The following is a 23,049-nucleotide window of genomic DNA, read 5'->3' as shown; positions in this document are numbered from 1 at the left end:
TCTCCTTGTTCTAACCATCCCCCTGTAGAGATGGGTAAACTGAGACCCAGGGAATATAAATTAATTTTCCCAAGGTTGTTCAGTAGTATGATTTGAAGCCAGGTTCTCTGGTGCTAGGCAACTAGGTAGTATAGTGGAGAGAACGATGGGCCTGAATTCAGGAACGGTCATCTTCCTGTGATAAAATCTGGCCTTAGACACTTAGTAGCTATGTGACCCTAGAAAAGTTACTTAATTCTGTTTATCTGTTTACCTTTGTTTCCCCATCTGTAAAATGAGCCCAAGAAGAAAATGGCAAATTGCTCTAGTATCTTTGCCATGAAAACCCTAAAAGGGATTAGGAAGTATTTTTCTATGCCTAGAGAATGCATAAAAGCTTCAGCCAATCAAGAAAACAGCTCTCTCCTCATTTTCAATATTACTTTTCAGGTTGAATCTTTTTTTGTTTTATTTGTGTTTTGTTTTGTGTTGTTGTTTTTGTTGTAGTTGTTGTGGAATACAGACTAAAGATGTAGTGGACTGATGAGAAGTAGATACATTGCTAGTCTAAATAGGAGCAGAGACCTTCAGAGTGCCATCTGTATGAAGGATAACGATATTTTGGTTCTCAATAAAATAACTATCTTGGCCATGGATCATTATTTGAATAAAAATCAAATGACAGGAAAAAAAAGGGATTAGGAAGAATCAAATACTGAAACAGCTTAACAACACTCTTTGACTCTAATCCTAGCATTCTTTCCAGAGTATTATGCTTTGTCCAGATAGATTTTTTAAGTTTATATTGATTAAAAGATACGTATATGACTTTGGTTTCCCTCATTACCCTCTTCTTGCTTTTCCCTCAGTATTATTCCATATAACAAACTGCATTTTTAATGATAAAAAAGAAAGAAAAGAAGAGGACATAAATCAGCATAATTAACATATTGAAACAGTTTGAGATATGTGCAAATTATGTCTGTTTTATTTTAAATCAAATTTGATCTTCCATAGCTACAAATGTGACATATGCAGCTATATTCTTACAATATTGGGCATATAGTAGGTGCTTTGTGAATATGAAAATGACTTGTTAGATGTGAGCAAACAATATGTGTGACTTGAAGCAACAGTGTCAGAATATTAAGTCAGAGCTGTGATGTGAATAAGATAAAGGTACAATCTCCATTTAATTAATGGAAAAAATGGTTCTCAGAGTATTCAAGTAATTTGTCCATATTCTTATAGCTGGAATAAGAACATAGGGATTATAACTTATATGTTTTCTCCCATGTAAAACTTGTTAGTTGGTATTTATTTAATGGGAGAAATGCACACAACGTTAGCCTTTGTCTAAATATTTCAAGCTCTGGTTAAATATTGAGTGTTTGAATCCACATAATAGAAAACTTCAAGCCAAACTTCTCTTTCCAAGAACATAAGAACTGTTTCCTTCCTGCTCTCCTATCTACCCTTCCTGTCATTTAAAAATTCAGCATCCTCCAATATCCAAATCTAACTCCCAAGCTGTCCCCCTCTTTGATAGAGAGCAGAAAGGACTGAAGCATTTGGCCCCTTCATCTTTTTACCTTCAACTCTGGAGGGCCTCTCAGTAACTATTTTTTGCCCCTTTGGATAAGGGGGCATGATAGTTACCACATTTCAAAGTTTAATGGCACTCTGGAGTTTCCTAGCAATTTACACCTCCAAGGGCACTGCATACTTATAAATCTTGTAGCTTACAAGTGTCCTTTTCTCCCCTGGGAGCCACTAATCTCACTGGAAGGGAGGGAAAAGGGGGAGGGTAGTAGTACAAAGCTTAGGGATTTACAAGTCTGTCATTCAGTTTGCTAGTGTAAATTTCTAGGAAGTCTGGGAGTATGTTTAAATGTTTAAAGGCAAGGGGCTGGATATTTTTTTCCCATTTGCAACCTAATTACCTTGGGAGGCAGAAGGTGGGAGCAAGGAGATGAATGGCTTGAGCCCAAGACTTGAGGTCTGATCCAAAAAAAAAGAGTTAAAAACAATGACTTGATCAATCCCTTCTCAAGAAGTTATTGAGCTTAATATGGAGGGAAGTTCTCTATTATGTTTGGAAATCAGAAAATGCAATGAATAGTAATTAGAATCTTATTCTGTGATCATCACTGTGATAGGCACTGGGGAGGACACAAAGTTTAGCCAAGACAAAGTCGAGTAGGGTGATGATAAATACTTTACTATAGCTATAGAGACAATTAGGTGGCCTAATGTATAAAGTACTGTTCTTGTAGTCGGGCCAGTTTGAGATGGAATCCTGTTCAAACCTGTACCAGCTTTATGATCCTGAATAAGTAACTTAATATTTCTTAGTCTCTGTTTCCTCATTTGCCAAATGAGGAGAATAAGAATATCTGCTCACAGGGATGTTGCAAGATAATATATATAAAGTTCTTTTGAAACTTTAAATGCATTAAAATGTTAGCTAAAGCTGAAGTAACCAAAGAATTAGGTGTAAAGGAAAGGGCCAACCCGAGACTAAACTTTATGAGAATTACAATGGGATGTTAACTTGTTGCTGCTATTATTATTGATGTAAAATGAGATGAATGATATGTTATGGTATAGTATGGTAAAATGTAATATAATATATTATATGTATGTGTGTGTATGTGTATCCCAAACCACAAATAATTAGGCAATGTAAATTAAAGTAACTTTCACTTTGACTTGGTATAGTAATATAAACATATAATAATATTAAAAATACTATTGATAAATTAGATATAATATAAAAATAATCTATTAATATATTGTAATATGATAGTAATGTATAGCAATTAAAATATATTATGTAATATGTTATAAAATATGTAATAATATTTTATTTATCATTAGTATTATTATTATTATGGCTAATATATCAAAGAAGATAAAAACAAATATATGTGTATACTGAAAGGTTATTACAAATGGGTATATCTAGGATCACTGCTTGAATTCATAAGACTCACTCCTCATTCCCTCATACTGACATATCTTTTCCTAGTGAACAAATTAACACCCTCCCCTTTAGGCTTATGTCCATCTTTGTCCTTGAAAATTATGACCAGCATTCAATTCTTCAAATTCAGATGCCCAAAGAATCATTCCAGTCTTTGCATTCCATGTAATTGGGAAAGGAAAAGCTTCTTAGAGCTCCTAGTGAAGCAAGAAAACTTTGTGTTTACCCCTGTACCCTGATCTGAGCACACAAAATAAGCCAAAATAGAGACTAGAAATCAGTGTTGGTTATACCAAGAGCATATGCAGCACTGCTAGAAGAGCAAGAGCCAATGAGGAGCTGTTATGGGGCACAGAATGGAAGAACCAGTGATGACTGTTCATTGCTTTGAGAATTCCCAATATGGACAGATTGGGGAAAGTCAGGATCTACCTCCTCCCAGACCTTCTGATTTTTCCAATATGTATCTATAAATATTTAACTAACCCTTTCTAATCTTTTTTGATATGCTTCAGACGGTAATGGTGAAAGGTTATGGAATCTCAGGGGAGTCAGGGTTTATAACATTTCTAGTTGATAACTTTTCTTTTAAGACTTATCTAGCATGTTTCTTCATGAGTCTTCTGGAATTGTAATTGCTTACTGTATTGATGAGAGTTTTAAGGCTTTTTAAGCTGTTTTGTCTTTACAATGTTGTTATATACATTGTTCTTCTGATTTAGTGCATTTCATTTAGCATTAATTCATAGTTACTCTAAAATCATCTCTTTCATTATTTCTCACAACACAGTAATATTCTGTTACAATCATACACTATTATTTGCTGTCATTTTTTGAATTGATAGATATACTCAGTTTTCAATTTGTTACAACTGCAAAAAGGAACTACTACAAATGTTTATGGACATAAAATATTTTTCCTCTTTTTTTGATCTTTTAAGAGCACATGATCTGGGTGCGGGAATGTGCTCAGTTTAATGTCTTTTTGGGACACAGTTCCAATTTGCTTTTCAAAAAATCTGGACAAATGCACAGCTGTAGCTCAACATTGTGCTTCCTCCAATCCCTGTGCTTCAAATATTTATTCTTTTTTATTATTTGTAAACTGTAACAAGATAATATGAAAGATGCTTTAATTAGCATTTTTAATTATTGTGGTTTGGAATACACACACACTTACATAGATATAGATACAGACATATACAAATATAAACACAAATATAGATATACATGTATATGTAGTGTGCTTTCTAGAGCCCCCAAATTGGGGTACCAAAATATACTACGCTTTCTAGAGCCCCCCACGCTGGGGTACCAAAATATACCATCTGGACTAGCTCTCTGGAGGATCTTGGGACCAGCCTAAGTCCTTTGTCTTAGTGGAGGAGTTACAATATGTGTATCAAGCAATCCTCACTGCATAGTAGCTTAATACCCTGCTTCTGATAAAACTCAAACTCAATCTCCTTTTTCTTATCTGGGTTGTGTGGTGGACAGAGTGTGTGTTTCTCTACATCCTCCCGAATTGGATATGACCAAAGTGAAGACTTTGAACAATTTTCAAAAGGTGATTGGGCTGATACAATGGATAAGGTTAGTAGTTCCTATTCCACCTTCACTAATGAAGCCCTTATATGACATTTTACCGGGTGATCCTTAACTATTCCCCTGTCAGTAGACTCCAGCAGCCAGAGACAGTTTTCACTCCATTCAGCAATTATGGTCTAAATGGCTCACACGCACAGATCCCACTCTTCCAATAGAGTTAACCATACAAAAAGATGCCCCCATGTATGCCATGCTCTATCAAGGAGAGGGCCCTATCGAGTGGTTGTACCCTCGAAGAACCACAAAGGTCATAGTATCTTGGACAGACTTGCTGGCTGAATTTCTTTGGTCCTAGATACAAAGGACACTATGGCTTAACAGGACCTACCCAAATTGTGCATGCTCCCATACCAGAACAACACATTTTAGCTATTGCACAGGACAACTTATTGTGGGCTTCCATAGTGTCCATTGTAAGCTTTAAACCTACTTGTGATAGTCTGTATCAAATGACCAGCCCCTCATGGGTCCCTCCTAAGATAATATCTACAGAACCAGTTGTGGGCCCAACAGTGTTCACTGATGCCTCCAAATCAGGGAAAGCTGCCATAGTATGCCCTAATACCAATCTACAATGGGTCCTCCAGACCCCTTATGAGTCTACTCAACAGAATGAACTGTTTGCTATAATTAAAACTTTATAATTCTTCCCTCGGGCATGTAATATTGTTTCAGACAGTGTCTTTGCTGTAAAGGCTCTTCTTCGTTTGCCTTCTGCCTACATTGAAGACAGAAATACTAATAAATCTTTTTTGCTTCAAATAGCTCAATCAATACCTTTTCTAGGTTCCTGTGGGCAAACTATTCAATCAGGCAGTGGTTGAGCGTGCAACCACACACTGAAGACCGTGCTCCAAAAGCAAAAGGGGGGAGGTGAAGGTGGAGGGATAGGATGCTTAATTCAGTCCCAATTGGACACTGCTCTCTACACACTTACTTTTCTTCAATTTTCAGCTATCAATACACTTACACCAGCTTTACGCTTCTTTGCTATGCCACAGGCCAAGTATTCACAGGTTCCACCCCACACCAGGACGGCTCCAACACAATGGCAAGTGATGTGGAAAGATATACCAGATGGTCATGGAAGGGGCTGGGGGTGGTGCACAAATGGGGGATAGGGTATGCTTTTATCATTTCAGGTCCCGATGAAGCCAAACAATGAGTGTCCACCTGCTCCTTGTGACTCCTGGGACTTCAGAACAAGAAGAAAAGCAAAAGGAGGCAGAAAAGGAGGACCAGGACATGCCAGTCAGCAGAAGAGAGATCAGAAGAGAAGACTTAAATGGCTATGTCATGGATTTGCTCTACTCAAATCCAAGAATTGGTAGTTTGTAGCTGACATTAATGTATTAGCAAAAAATTTTGACCTCTCTAATGATGCTACTCATGATCTTATTGATTGGATATATCAATATATAATATCAATACCCTCATGATTGTCATATATTTTATTGTGAATTGCCTTTTTTATTGCATTGCTGTTGCTTTTACCTTGTATTTTCCGATGCTTTCTCTCTCTCTTAAGACAGCCCTTGCAGGACTGATAGTCGAGTGGCACCCTCTTCATAGAATACAAAAAGGGGGAGATGCTAGGGTCCCTAGCAACAAGAATGCTTGCACACAACCTTGCACACAATGCCCCATTTGCATAGGCAACAAGTCTGTGCAAAGACACGTGTTTTGTAAACTTGACCCTTGTGGTCTTTGGATGGTTGGATCTCAGTCAGCTCATTCTTGGGAATGGATGTTGAGGCTTTGGGTGTGAGTTCTGCCTCATTGGCTAAAAGTCCAGGGTATGCACCCTGTAGACACGCCAGGACAGGCATCAAGCATGCACCAAATCAAGATCGCTCCCATCATCTCAGGAGTTGGGCTCCTGGATACACAATCTAAACACATACTTGTTGCTGGGGTACATTGGCAGGGGAGATGAGAGGGGTATAAGAACATGACAGCAGAGGGAGAGAAAGGAAGGAGGGAAACAGGGAAGAAGGAAGAAGGAAGAGGGAAGCAAGGAAGAGAGGAAGCAGGGAAGCAGGGAAGCAAGAAAGAGAGGAAGCAGGAGGAGAAACAAGATGATGTAACCAAGCAATAAAGCTTCTTTAATTACACAAAGGATGTCAGAATTGCTCTTCATAGCTGGAGATGGAGATGTCCATCTCTGAAAGGCACAGAGGAGATGATAATTGGGTAAGTGCTCTGATGCCTGCTGGTATCAGCAGGTCTTCATTAGCTGGGGACCCCAACAGGAGTCCTTCAACTCAAGTTCTTTCAGCCCTTAAATACCTTAGTACGATTACATCACTATAGCACACTGAGCATGTGCCAAATAAAGAACCATTACATTACCACATCACATTGTGCAAGTGATATGTAAATTCCTCTTTACTGTAAGTAAAATAGAACATAGGTGGCCACCCCCTCCTTGACTTCTCAGGAAGGGTGAGAAGCACCAAAGGGAGATGGGGAGCCAAACTAGATATTGTCAACAGGCTCCCTCTGAGCTGAAGGGTCTTATATCTTACCCAACTATCTGCAGCCTTGTACATATATTCACACAAATATCTATACATATATTTATACAAATATGCACATATACATACATTTACATACAAATGTCTTTGGAGAGAGATATAGATACATATATACACATGGACACATACATATATATCAAGCTGAGGCTTGAGTTGATGCACTGAGGTCCCAAGTACATGAGGCTAAATAGTAATTGGACTATACTCTATTAATATACATGATTGGATAAAGAATGGACCCCAGGCCCAATCTCTCCCAGCTTCTCTTCCTGTTCCTCTCTCTGCCTCCACCCACCAAAATCGTCATTTCGTGTACAACACATCAGGACTTGCACAGAGAGTGGGCATTTGGCGTTTGGCTCATGGACATCAAATATTGTTAGACTTCAAAACCCTCAGGAATCATTGGATTCTCTGAGACATAGGACTTGAAAACCCTCAGGAATCATTGGATTCCCTGAGAAATGATAAGACTGTTGCAGGACTTTCAAAATCTGCTTACCCAACTATCTGCAGCCCTGTACATATATTCACACAAATATCTATACATATATTTATACAAATATGCACATATACATACATTTACATACAAATGTCTTTGGAGAGAGATATAGATACATATATACACATGGACACATGTAATGGGCTGAGGCTTGAGTTGATGCACTGAGGTCCCAAGTACATGAGGCTAAATAGTAATTGGACTATACTCTATTAATATACATGATTGGATAAAGAATGGACCCCAGGCCCAGTCTCTCCCAGCTTCTCTTCCTGTTCCTCTCTCTGCCTCCACCCACCAAAATCGTCATTTCGTGTACAACACATCAGGACTTGCACAGAGAGTGGGCATTTGGCGTTTGGCTCATGGACATCAAATATTGTTGGACTTCAAAACCCTCAGGAATCATTGGATTCTCTGAGACATAGGACTTGAAAACCCTCAGGAATCATTGGATTCCCTGAGAAATGATAAGACTGTTGCAGGACTTTCAAAATCTGCTGGAATCATTGGATTCCCTAACACATAAAAAGACTTTTGCAGGACTTCAAAAACTCAGGGGGATCATTGGATTCCCTGACATGTGAAGCAATGGACAATAGATTGGATTTGGACTATTCTCCTGGCTGCTGGTCATGTGGCTGCGGGTCTAGCTAGCTTCTTGACTCAGCTGCACACATTGCTATCGCCGATTCTCTTCCACCTCCGATCTTTCTTCACTGAGAATAAAGACTGACGATTTTCCCCTAATATGAACTCCAGACTCCTGCTGATTTTAAAATACACGATCTTCACATTTGGCGCCCAACAGTGGGAACCAAGGACTGAAGAAGTCTCCAGTGACCAGGAACTTGGGTGAGTATTGTTCTTAAAAACTAAACCAGTAATCTTTTTTGGCTAAAATGGGACAAATGCTAGCTAAAAACTCTCCATCCCTGCCCCCAACCCCTTCAACTCCTTCAACCCCACCCACTAGTGGTGCTATAGAAAGCATGCTGAAGCTGATAGAAGGACAAGGGCTACTTATACCTTGGGAACAGGTAGCTAGACTTGTGGGTACATTAGACACAGGATAGATATATAAGCACACATATACATATACACAGATACAGAATATTAACACAAAAATACATATATATGCACATATATATTTTCGCATAGTGTATAATCTATATATTTTTTGTGTAATATTTCTTTAGCTGTATCTATATAAGTTATAGTTATACTTATAGTTATAGATAGCTTAAATTTATTCCCTTGAAAACTGCCTGTTTATACTGTTTGATCATTTATCACTTGAGGATGCACTGGAGTGAAGAGATATGTATGGCAGAGCGATAAACCAGAAGTTTATTATAATAATCAAAATCTGAGATGATAAGGGACAAGACTAGGGTGGTGACAGTATCAGAGTAGAGAAGGGGGTATATGTATGAGATAATATGGAGATAAAAATGACAGATTTTGGAAAGAGAGGAGAGGAAAAGAGGAATGGAGAGAAGATGAAGGAAGGAGAGGAAAGAAAAGAGGAATGTGGAGAGAGAGAGAGAGAGAGTGAGAGAGAGAAAGAGAGAGAGAGAGTATATGTTAATATATATTAGTTTCTGGCTTGGAGTGGTGGGAGGGGCAGTGTGGCTGGTGGTGTCCTTGATAATAATAAACTAGTTAGGAAGTGGAGACTGTTTAGGGGAAAAGTAATGAATTCTGACTTGGACATACTAAGTTTAAGAGATATCCAGTTAAAGCTGTCCAATAGAAGTTGGAGAGGTGAGACTGGATGTCAACAGAAAGGATGTGGCTATATAAGTAAAATTGAGACTCGTCAGCATAGAAAAAGTATTTGCACTCATGAGAGTTAATGAAATCTTCTAGTGAAATAGTATAGAATGAAAAGAGAATATACTTTAGCATGCAGCTCCTAGATGACACCCAGAAATAGCTGTTGTGACCTGGATAAAGATGTAGAAAAGGAGACTGTGGTATGGACAGATAAGAAGGAGGAAAATCAAGAAATAATCGTGTCATGAAAATTAAAGAAACCAAAATATCAAAGAGAAAATGAGTAACAATATAGATCTGCAGAGAGTCCGGGAATGATGAGTAGTGAGAAAAAAATTTGGAAATTAAGAAGTTGATAATCACTTTGATGAGGGAGCCCTGAAACTCTCTGAAGACTCCTTCAAGGAGAAAGTCTCCTTGAATCCTGCCTCTGTAAAGACCCCACCCAAGGGAAGCAAGACAAATAGCTTCATTCTGTTATCTAGGTGGTGCTGGTTGAGTCCTGAACTGGAGAATTCCAATCCTACTGAATTGAAGAGACACCCATTCAATTCTAAGATTTTCTATTCAATTCAGCTCAAGCTGTACCCAACCCCATCAAGAATTGCCCCCAGTTTGTAGACAAAAAGAGACAACTTGGGGCTCAGTCCTTGCAGAGCACCTAATATGTCATCCCTGGCATAGTAGCAATCTCTGCTTGCTGAAATGATATTCTCTTTCAGTGTTACCCTCTCTTTATCCTCACCAATTTCCCTAATGAAACTTTATACCTCTCTGTCAGGATTTCTCTACTAGAAACTTTACTTCTCTGTCAGATCTTGCCACTAAGGAATTCAGTCTTTATATTCATGCATAGCAAAGGCTGACTTCCCAAATGCCAATAATAAACTTCTTTTTATCAGTCTAGCTTTTGGGGTTTGTAAATTCCTTTATGAAGGACCTCTGCATTGCCAAAAGGAAGTTTTCACAACTCCCTACCTTGTACCAAATTCTAAGGGGATTGAGGGGAGCTGAACCCTTTCATTTGGTTCCCTGAACCCCAAATCTGCCACTAACCTTATCATTTAACTCCCTGACCACCAGAAAATTTAATCTCATCATTCCCTGAATCTAATCTCATCAATTATGGAGAGAATAGTTTCATTGAATGATTAGACATAATACAAATAAGAAGAGAGCAAGAGCAGAGGAAATGGAGAAACATGATAGTGTTGTTAAGAAGTTTAGTTATAAAAAATCGGAGAGATATGAGATGGTAGATGGACTATCAGGAACATGAGAATTTGTGGGCTGTGGGGCATATGTTTTGTGTACAGTATAGAAGCAACCAGTAGATAGGGAGAGATTGAAGATAAGTTAGCAAATGGGGGTGACAAGGAACAATATGCTAGAAAATCAAAATGAATTGGGAGTACTCATCCTTGTAGAGATAATATTGGAAAAGAGAATATCCATCTCTTTCTACAAGACAGAGTGGAAGAAATAGTATCAAAAGGAATGTGAGTAATGTGTATTGAGGAGGAGAAGAAAGAGGGAACTCATCCTGTCAATTTTTTTTAATATGTATATAAAATATGAGGCAAGTTTTGTAGCTGAGAGGGTGGAATAAAGTGGAGTCATGGGAGGGTTGAGGAGGAAGTAATGGGTTTAGAAGAGTAGGATGGTGAATTAGTTAGGGATACGTAAAAGATTGCCTTTTGGCATTGATAGCCCAATTTACATTATGAAACATAAATCTATAGTGAACTCAATTTAACATTGTTTCCTAATTTTTCTCTATCATTATAGAATAACACATGAATGGTAGCAAAAACAGCAGATGGTAGAAGTGACTCAAGGTTGAGGAAAATCATCTGAAACAGTATGTCTTATTAGTTTGCATCATGCTTTGTTTATTAACTAAAGAGGAATAGGGAAGTCTATGATGGGTGCGATTGGGTTGCAATATATGTGTAATAAATAAGGATTGAAAATGCATAAAGAGAAATGTAGCCAAGATATTCAGTCCTACTTAGGAATGTACCCAAAGCTCACTAGATGAGCAAACAGACAAGTGGGTATTGAACCAGGGAAAGAGACTCAAAACTGCAGATGTCTCAGGATGTTCCTAAATCTGGGGGCTGTTATAAAGCAAAACATAGCCTGGGTCTATAACCTTCAAGGAGAAAAGCCTGATATTAGAACTGAAAGCAAGAAATCCAAAGTTATCAACCAATTTTAGAAGGAGGTAGAAGCTAGAATGATTTGATCCTTCCAGGGTATAGACACCAACAGTTGAGATTATTCATAATAATCAAATTGTGTATATAAAAGCATGGGGTGATTCCATATGATTGATTCTAAGAACTAAAACAGCTTAGTTTTTGGGATCTACCCATGGGACAGATTGACACCAATATCAATACTCTTATGGGTTATCAGGAGATAAAATGAGACCAGCACCATTTAAGTAATTGAATCATCAAAAAATAGGATTGTTACTAGCAAAACTAGGGCCAATGTCAACAGGGAACAAAGTAGAAAGTTGTGCATCATCTCATTGTAACCATTATAAGAGACAAATTAAGGAAACTGCATCATTCAAGTAGAAACAAATCAGATAGCTGAATTATGTGGAGCTTGATCCAAGCCCCAGGAATAGCTCCCGATCATAGGTCAGTGTTGTAGAAAGAAGTAAGGTCTGACCACAGGCAGCCACTTCACCCAGAAACACAATAGGCAAAGTGGGAGGAGGACCAAATCATCTCACCTAGAGCAAAGTTGAACAGCAGCAAGTGAGCCATAGCAGGGGTAAGATCTAATACTAGTTTAGGAACTGTGATGAAAGACAGGTCCTAGAACAAACCACTCAATTAAAGAAAAGAAGGAACAGACCTAGGCTCTGGCATAAAAAAAAAGAAAAAAAAAACTAATTCAGGATCTGAGATTGAAAACATAAATTAATAGACAATAGACATAAATATAGTGAGGAAATAATATCGTTTAAAGGAAACCTAATATAAAACCTGATCATATGCACACATAAATAAAATATATACAATGCTGTATGTATATATGCATACATATACACTATTGTATATGTACATATACATCTGTACATACACACACACACACACACACACACACACACTTTGCTCCTACTATCTCTTTTTATTGATTGTTTTTTCTCCAGACGTACATTTTAAAGTGGATACCTCGATATGCCTATCCTTGACCATATTCTTCTCTAGGCTATATTCTTTAATTTCTGTGCTTTTTTATCATGACCACTTTCCAGGTTTTTTTTTCCTCTCTGTTACCATTCTTTATTATAATGGAAGGTCCTTGAAAGTAGGGGTTATCTCTTTATGTGGTTTTGCATTTCCAACATTGCATCATATTTAGAATATAGTAATAAATACGTAATAATAGCCAATATTTACATGGCATTGATTATGCACCAGACATGGTCCTAAGTGTTTTATAATTATTATCTAATTTGATCCTTACAGAAATTCTGACTATAATCATGCATGAGTAAACTGAGGCAAACTAGGGATAATAACTTGCTCAGGATCACATTGTTAGTATTTAATAAATGCTTATTAACTTGACTTCAAACATACTTATATACACACAATATAATTATTCAAAACCAAAAGTTTGCAGTTTCCAGCACATTCTACCTTCTTGTTCTTTGCACATTAATATTTTTATGATTATTGATGATTAAGTTCACAATAAAAAAATGTTAAGGTGGCCAAACATGTATCATAGTTATAGGATAACTGATAGACAGCTTATATACGCCACTGATATACATGGAATCTCAAAAACTATGAAAGAAGTTCTTTTCCAATATTTCAAAGATATTCCACAGAGAATTTCTCAAAATGAATGTACATTAATAATGAGAATGAGAAAATAGTGTGGAATTACAGATAGAGTACTGAAGCTGGGAAAATGAAGATCTGGGAGATCTGGTTCTAATCCCTCCTCAAATAATTAGTGTGAAATTGATTAGCCTCTCTAAGACTATTTTCTTATTTCTACAATGCCAGCTTTAAAGTTATTATTCTGATAACATATAATCAAATTAGTTAATGTTCTCTTTGCTCAGTTTTCTCCATCTCTTCTGTATATTTTTAATTCAAGTAAGTGTCTTCTCTATGAGATGGTCACTCCAAAAAGGATAGAATCTTACTGAAGAACCTATGTTATGAAAGCTCTATCAGATATTCAGTTTGCAAAGGGCAAGATTGCAGCTTTTCATGTGTCAAGAGGAAAAAAAAAAGATGTAAGATGCAGCCATCATTTTCATATCCTGGTTTCTCTTTTCTCAAGGAACCATAAGCTGAATTGAAAGCAATAAAATAATTAATGTAAACAACTGTAAATCCCTTTTCAAATTAAAATGCCATATAAATGCCCCAAAACAGCACACTTCTCAGGACAAGAGAAAAACAAGCATATTTCTACTATTGTGTCCTGGTGAAATAAACAGATATTATATATGCATTTCTAATCAATCAGATAATTCTAAATTATTTGCATACCAAAACAGCTATAAAAAGTGTTACATTCTCTCCTGCTGTCTTCCTGCCTTTGAAGAACTTAGGCACAAAAATAATCCTAGAATAGCGTGAATAGTAAATGGAAATCTCTCAAAAAAAGGCAACCAAAAATAGTGATGAATGACTAAATGAGTAAATGAATTAAATAGTCAAAGAACAAATCAAGGAGGGAAAAGCATTTATTAAGTGCTTATAATGTGTGAAATACAAAATTGAGCATTAAAAAGAAAAAATAAAATGCAGTAGGATATCTATTCTCAAGTAGCTTCCATTTATATATATATATATATATATATAATGTATTACGTATATCTATATATATTAGAATTTAGCATCAGGGTCAATGAAATAGCTCAGAGTTTCCTAAGGACAATGGCTGGTTGAATGTGAAGGGCTTTCTTCAAGACTCATCAGGTGATCATATGGCAATCCTCAGGTGTCTGGAAAGTACAGAGCCAAAACAGATGATATGGCCTGGAGACTCTCAAGATGTAGCAGCAGGACAGTTGGTAAATTCTGCTATTCTTCCATTTCAAAAGAACAATTGTAGTTAACTTCATGTTTATCCAAGTAGTAGGAGCAACTGAGTGGCTCTTCCTTCCCAGCTATCCCAAAGGTATTTGTGATGATGAGGCTGTCAAGTTTTCAGTTGTCTTTATCTGGATAGAAAAGCAAAGTCTGGGATTTTCTGTTGTATATTACATGATCCAGTGATATTTCTAATTTCAGTAATGTTATGATACTTTGCAAGTAATTATAAATTGAATCACATTTAAAATATTTTCCCCCATTTTATAACACCATTGTTGGGATTATACTAATACAGTTTCGGTCATTAATCTTTAAAAATGGGTAATGATATATCTGGGAGAATCAAGAGAGTGGAATTCATTTCTTCTATGATTTCTGGTGAAAAGGCTCTAACAGGATGATATGGCTGAACTGACTGACAGATCTGATTTGGCTAGATTTGTTTGACTTGTTAGTAGTGATAGTAGTTCAATTTAGTTGTTTAAATAATATTATTAGCTAGCATTTACAAAGTATTTTAAAGTTTGTAAGGCACATTGCAATTATTTTCTCAACTTAGACTTACAAAAACCCTGAGGGGAGGGCAGTTTCTGTTATGCTTATTTTACAAATAAGATAATTGAGGCTGATAGAGATCCAGAGAATTTCCTCAAGTCACAGTTTGCCTTAGCCTGGATTTAAACTCAAGCCTTCCTGATTTCGGTGCTCTATCCACTATGCTATATATGCTTCTAAAGATTGTTGAGGAAGGATTTATATTAACAAGTTTGTTTTAGTTTAGTTTAGTTTTGTTTAACTTACATAGAATTTTAAAGTTTGCAAAGCTTATTTCATACACAATTTCATTTGAGTTTCAAATCAACTTTGTGATCTGTTTTTCAGATAAGAATGTTGAGATTCAGAGAAGCTAAGGTCTTGTACAGTAACACCACACAATAATCATTTATTAAGCACTCAGTAGTTGCTAGGCAGTGTTAGTGCTGAAAATAAAGTCAGAAGTAAGATAAGACTCGCGTGTTACTGACTCCAAATTTACAACCATATGAGATGCCATAATTTCATAAATGTACATTTTATTTAATTAGGTAATTGTTCTTAATGTTACTTTTTACAATTTACACTCCCCCCAAAAGCCTACTTATTGGCATCCTTATAATGATGTCTTTCAAGAATTTTATCCATTGGCCCTATCACAATCTATCTGGTATTAAAATTAGTTATTTCTCTTAGCAAGCTAATCAGTTCCTATGACTTTCATTATTATCCATATAAAGATAATTTTCAGACCAACTAAGTGGCACAGTGGAAAGAACACTGGCCCTTGATTCAGGAGGAATTGAGATCAAATCCAACCTCAGATATTTGCTGTCTGTGTGACCCTAGCCAACTCAATTAACCCTAATTGCTTTTTTTAAAAAATGATCCTCAGTTCTATTTATTCAGTTCTAATCTATCTTCATAACTTCAGTCTTGTGTAAGCTGTCTGGGAGCATCTCATATTTAACATGCCCAAAACAGATGTCAACTTCCCTTCTCCAATTTTTTCCTAATTTTTCTTATTTTTGTTAGAAACATCACCACTCTTTCCAGTGCTCCATGACCAACTCATTGACTCATTTTCTACTTTCCTCCCTTTTCCTTTCTATTCATATGCAGATGGCTACCAAACTTTAGAGATTCTATCTCCAAAATGTATCTCTCAATTCTTCCTTTCTCCTTACATAGTCCCCACACTAATCAAGCCGTTTTCACCTTTTACAATAGTTTCCTTATATCTAATCTCTTTTCTCTTATTCATCCTTTGTAAAACTGATGAGGGACAGATATGGGGTACCTAAATGAAATTAGGGCTTAATTGAGGTTCAGGGTACAGGGAGTCAAACAGAGCTCCCCTGCAACCCAATTGGATTCGGCGCAAGGATATGGAGTTAAATGAAGTCTAGTGGCAGTGCAAGAGTCCCCAATAAAAGAATTTATTGGCCTGAAAAGCTAGATTGATAAAAGAGGTTTATTAAGGGGTTTGGAAGTAAGGTTATAGTATAATTAAGGAATAGGTAAAGGCAGAGATAAAAAGGGCACTGGACAGAGGGTCCAGTGGACAGAGGGTCCTGACATGCCAGGAGTAAGGCTGCCATGTTTGGGACTTCTGCAAAGAGGGGGTCCCCGCTTGGACCCTTTTATAATGGGAGATTTAGCTAGAGGGGCCTGTGGGTTTAGTCCCAAGTTGGTTCAGGATCCGATCTTTTATTGGGATTCAAAGGGACCAGGATTTGTGAATCAAAAGGTAATTACATTAACTAGGAGGGGTTGGGAATCAGAAAGAAAGGATTATTAAAGGGACTATACCCGCATCACAACTACAAAATTGATTTTCCTGAGGCACATAACAAGTCCTTGCTCCAGTGGCTCCTTCTTACATATAGGATAAAATATAAATTTGTCTATTCAGTTTTAAAGTTCTTTATGACCTGTTTCCTGACAATCTTTGTAGTTCATGTCCTTTACATTTTAGCCAAAATAGCATTATTACCACCCCCTTTATTTGACATTAAATCTCCCTTCAGCATTTTAATAAGCCTTTTCCTTGTCTAAAATGAAGTTCCTTCTTGAGTGAATCCCTAGTTGCTACCATCTTATTAACTGCAGTAACAAAACCTACTGTTCAGAAGCAGTAGACATTATTTGGGATTAGAAGACTTTATATATGTTTTGGAGAATGTATTATTGGGCTAACTCCAGTAAGAGCCAGCATAACATTACTTGGTATCTTTGATTCCTTTTAAGGATCATTTTAGGACCTTTTGAAAGACTTTTCTAATCTCTCATTCTTATAGTTACTAGAATCATACTTCTAGAATTTATTTTATATCTACTCTATACATTTTTGCATTTTGTTTTCTGTTATTTTCTGCCAGTAAAATGCAAGCTCCTTAAGAACAATTCCTGCATCACTATTTATTATATTATTAGCATCTAGAAGTTAGGAGGCATTTATGAAAATTGTTTTGAATTGACTTGAATTAAACCACAGACTAACACAACATCAATCAATTAATGGGCATACATGACATCTCCTATATGCCAGGCCATATGGAGGTGGTAGGGATACAATTACAAAGAATGAAATGATTGTAACTTTCAAAAAGTTTATGTTATAAAACTAACACTTTCATTTAGAGACATAAAGTTAGGCACTCTTATTAGGCAATTCAAGAGATTGTAGATTCAGAGATATTGTTAAATGATCTGTACCAGATGACAAAAATAACAGTAACAAAAGCAAAATTTGCACTCAGATGTTCTGATCCCAAATCCAAAATGCTCACATTTTTTCTTGATCCTTTCCCTAGGAACAAGATTCTCTAGGAGACTGCTGGCTAAGAAATACAGTGGTAGATCAGTGGAATAGATTAGACACACATGACACAATAATCAAAGCCTATAGCAATCTAATATTTGATAAATCCCCAAATTCCAGCTTCTAGAATAAGAACTCACTATTTGATAAAAATTCCTGAGAAAACTGGAAAATATGTCAGTAAATAAGCATAGACCTACATCTCACACACCATACCAAAATAAGGTCATTATGGATACAGAAAGGATGATGCCATAAAAAAAAAATTAGGAGAACAAAGAATAATTTATCTATCTGATCTTTGGAGAAGGGAGGAATTCATCATCAAAGAGGAACTAGAGAACATTATGAAAGATAAAATGGGCAATTTTGATTATATTAAATTTAAAAGGTTTTGCATCAAAAAGAAAGAAAGAAAGGAAGGAAGGAAGGAAGGAAGGAAGGAAGGAAGGAAGAAAGAAAGAAAGAAAGAAAGAAAGAAAGAAAGAAAGAAAGAAAGAAAGAAAGAAAGAAAGAAAGAAAGAAAGAAAGAAACAAGCAGAGAAACAAGCAGAACCTGGAATACATTGTACACAATAACATCAAGAATGTGCAAAGATCAACTATGAAAAAATTTGTTCTACTCAGTAGTTCAGTGATCCAAAGCAGTCTTATAGACTTTGTACAGAAAATTCCATCTACATGAAGAAAAAGCTCTAAGGAGATTAAATGTAAAGCAACATATGCCATCACTTTTTTTTAATCTCTCCTATGGTGTTTCCCTTTTGTTTTTATTTTTCTCTCCCAACATGAAGCATAAGGAAATGTGTATTAAAAAATAAATGAACTTACTACAATAAAACAAAAGATTTTCTAAGAGAATAATTTTACCTGTGTTCTAGAGGGAATTTGATTTCTTTTTCTGGATTAAAACATCCATTTTGAATCTGAGAAGTTTGTTCTAGGATAGGTCAAAAAGTCTTCAAAATGATTTACAATCAGCTGTTCTAGCCTTTTCAGGGGTGTGAAGCTGATGGTTAGGCTTCACAAGGATCTCACCTGCAGCAGCAAATGATGAGCGAAATTTCATGCTGTGTCTGGAAGCAAGAACAATTGCCAAGTGCAAAAGTTTTCTTTTTCTACCTTGTAAAAATGTTCCAGGTGGCCTCCTAAAATTTCAACTTGTATCATCTTAAAACAATTATATAAAACGTTGAAGACATGCAACTCTTTACTTTAAAATCTATTTCATGCCTTTGATACTGCATGACCCTATTGAATGGAGAAAGAATTAAGGAAGTCCGTTTTGGGAAATGTCTGCTGTTCAGTTACAGTGGGAGGACATCATTTGGACTTGGAGCTCTTTATTCAGACACAATTAGGAGGATGAATTGTTGGACTAATTCCAGTAACTACCAGTGTGTTGGGTTCATTCCTCTACTGAGTTTCTGCTATTCTGTTCTAGGAATTAGGTTCTTTTATTTTCTGCCACCCCCTTTGTAGAGATAAATCATGCCAGGCTGTGACTGGATCCCTACCTGCCCTTTGTATACCTTATGCAAAATTGTCCTCTGTGTTGTTAAGGAAACACTGCCATAATTTTTCCAACTAGTCCATGTTCATGGTATAAAATAATGTCATGTAATTTTTAAAAAGAGCACTGGATTTAGAATTAGAGGTTGCTATTTTGAATTTTGACACTGACATTTACTATCTGTAGAATCCTGGGCATGCCACTTAGATTTTCTGTGTCTCATTTTGTCATTGGAAAAATAAGGGGAGGGCAAGACTAAATGGTTCCTGAGTACATTTTCATCTCTAAATTAGTTATCATAAAGTAATAGTTGTCCATGATCTTATGATCTTTTCTGCCCCCCCAAAAGACATTGTGTCACTCAAGAGGTACAATACTCATGCTAAAGAGAAATGTCCTGAATATTTTTCTAGTTTGTTTTTTATTGTTGTGTTGTTGTTGTTTTTGATAGAGACCTTAAGAGATAGATTAAGACTTAAAGAATCAGGAGTCCAGGGTAAGGCACAACTTATTCAAAACCTGCCTTGATTATATCCATCAGTGGAAGACACCACTGAATGATATTTGTTTCTTCATTATCCACCCTTAAGTATTATCCACTTCATAAGTATTTTTCTTTCAGTCACTTCCTGGACCTCTTGAAAACCAAATGCTGACTTATTCTTTCAGTCATTTGGTCAATAAGCATTTATCAAGTGTTTACTATGGGAGGGCATACTATGACAAAGTCAGGAACTCACTGACCTTTTCCACAAATCACTCCAAATTCCTATAAATAATGACTCTAAACAAATTTTAGAGCATCAGAACACACAAAAAGATGGACTGGAAAATTTCAACTGAAGATAGCTTAGAAGTCGGCAGGAAAGGTCTGTGGCAGCAGGATGCGAGTCTAGCATGCTGTCCAGCACAAGCTACTCCAGGGCAGCCCTAGTTTGGCCCCAGCACCAATACCAGAGACAGCAAAGCAGGAATGGCTGGGGACCTTTGAATCAGTGTCAGCACAGGCAGTTTCTAAACCTTTTAGCCAGAGATATAGCAAAGAAGATTTGGAAGGTCAACAAGAAAGGTTTGTCAATAGGGTGAGAGAAATTTGGGAAAACAGCACACCAAGTGGGCATGGGCAGTGGTGACAACTTCCTGAGGCCTCAGTTAATGGAAATCTCTTTATTAGCATTGAGGAAGGACTCTGTTGATTTAGCACACTAAATCCTACAGCTACAGTGGGGTGGGGAGTCTCCTCACAGTTCCATAGCAGAAAAGAGGAATTGTGGTTAGGTTCCTAGAAGGATCGCTGAAAACAGCTGCACAAACCCCCTGAAGTTTGGGACTGTGAATCCTCTACCCTGAAAACAAAGCCCTACTTTAATAAAGGATAAAATGACAAATGGGCTGAGGAAATGAGCAGACAACAGGGGGAAAAAAGGACCATAGAAAGTTACTATAATGACAAGAAAAATCAAAACACACAGCCAGAAGAAGATAACAAAGTCAAAGTTACTACATCCAAAGTCTCCAAGAAAAAAATAAGAATTGGTCTCAGGGGATGAAAACAAGGAGCAACAAGAAAGCACGTGCAGCCAGGAGGCCAGGAGGCTGGAGCCAGAACAACCCATGACATTGAAGCGGGAAAGATTCCAATCTTTGATTCCCAACCCCCCCCCCCCCCCCCAGTTAATGTAAATTACCCTTTGACTCACAAATCCTGCTCCCTTTGAATTCCAATAGAAGATCCGGACCTATCCCAGCCCCACCCAGATCTGAGCCAACTTTGGGGCTACACCCCAAAGCCCCTCAAGCTAAGTCTCCTATTATAAAAGGGCCACGCTGGGAACTCCTTTTTGCAGAGATTCCAAACATGATAGCCATATGAGGACCCTCTGTCCATTGGACCCTCTGTCCTCCAGTGCCCTCCTTATCTCTACCTTCACCTATCTCCTACTTCTAAACTCAATAATAAACCTCTTTTATCAATCTAGCTCTCCGGGCCAATGAATGCTTTTATTGGGAATTCAGCTCCACTACTAGACTTCATTTACCGCCGTATCCTTGTGCCGAATCCAAGGGGGTTGCAGGGGAACTCTGACTCCCTGTACCCCAAACCTGCCACTAGACCTAACTAAACCCTAATTTCATTTAGGTACCCCAAATCTAGACCTCATTTATACCTCAACAACATGACAAGCTCTGACTTCAAAGCAGAGCAAGAGATGGCAATGCTAAGGTAGGAGGAACATAGATAGCAGGTCCTGAGGTGAAACAAGAAAAAAATCCCATGGCCTACCTAGCAGGAGGTTCCAAGTGCCCAATAGTGGAGCTCTGCGGGAAGCCTGAGGACACATCCCTGTCCCAAAAGGGAATCCCAAGCCCCATAGATTTGTATATGCAATTGACACTGATCTCAGCCCCCAGGAGAGGAAGGACCTGAATAATTTCATCTTTTTTTTTTTTTTTTTTTTACCCTGAAGATAGTCCAATTGATAGTCCAGGCATATCTGGGAGACAAGATTTGTATTTGCTCTTCATCTTCTCGGATTGGTTCAATTTGACCATCAAGAATATCCCAGAGGTCACACATGAATTAAAAAAAAAGTACTGATAGGGCAGTTGACCACAATGGGGATATTGATATGCATAAAAATCTCATGTACCTCTTCAATTACAGGACAGATCATGAGGATGACAGGTTATTATTCCTGTCTGTGGAGGACTCTCAGGAAGTGTGTTACATCTCTTTCTCAACCTCCCCTCCATTCCTGCTAATGGTTTCAGGGAAGGAAGGTGGGATGCTCCTTGTTCCCAGTCAACCTCTTATGGCAATCAGGCTGACTAGGACTAGATGGCAACCTGTACCCAATCTGATGGTGCCAACTACATAGTCACTCCTTCTAGTAGTGAAGCCACCAGAACTGTACTTAACAACAGCAAAGACTGGGGCTCCCTCCCATGATGTCCTGGAGGCCATTTTGGTTCGGGAAAGTGGGAATACTATTCAACTATTCAGTGGGTCAAGTAACAAGGACCAATTTGAATATGTCCTTTGCCATGTTTGCTCCCAAGAACTTTGAGCCAGAGGATAATTATCTCATAATAAATCCTCCTGTCTCACCTGACACTGAATCTCCTCTCCAAGGAAACTTACACTTTGATGGGTCCAATAGTAGCAGCAGCAATGCAAATATGCATAATGACTTTCTCAAAAAATGACATTATGTCCATAGTCTTAGGGATTTTCTACTGGGAGTTTCAGAATCCCCCACAGCTGAGCAGCTTCTTCATCAACATTGGGGCCCAGTCTTTGGCTGAAGACCTGGACTTGCTCCCAGAAAAACTGGCTATGTAGGACAAGAATGTCAAAGAGTTTGATCCCTTTATAGAGAACCTCTGGTAAATCTGGCAATCTCCCCACCTCCCAGCAGCAGCAGTAGCTCCTTTTTTGAAATCCCTAAGGATCTCAGCCTCTACTGCTCAGCCAGCTGTGATAGTCATTGTCTTCACTGAATGATACTATGCAATTTTGCCTGTAGAATTATAGAATCTCATCCTCCTTGAATTGAGCAACCTCTCTCTTAGGATTGGGGTTTATCTTGGTGTTGAGTACAATAGGTATGATAGTCCTACCTTATCCCAGAGATCTAGGAATTAGAAAAAAAAAGAGGAAACTCCAGTCCATCAGTGTATAGCTGGCAAGGAAGGGGCATTA

At 37.4% G+C, this 23,049-nt stretch overlaps 1 pseudogene; it reads left to right on the top strand.

The window, feature by feature from the left end:
- Positions 1 to 21,976: 21,976 nt before the first annotated feature.
- LOC100931253 lies at positions 21,977 to 22,737 on the top strand (annotated as a pseudogene).
- Positions 22,738 to 23,049: the final 312 nt, after the last annotated feature.

Source organism: Sarcophilus harrisii, chromosome 6 (genome assembly GCF_902635505.1).
Source record: "Sarcophilus harrisii chromosome 6, mSarHar1.11, whole genome shotgun sequence".
In the NCBI taxonomy this organism is placed as follows: domain Eukaryota; kingdom Metazoa; phylum Chordata; class Mammalia; order Dasyuromorphia; family Dasyuridae; genus Sarcophilus; species Sarcophilus harrisii.
The sequence above is the reverse complement of the archived record's forward strand: the minus strand, read 5'-3'. Positions and strand labels throughout refer to the sequence as shown.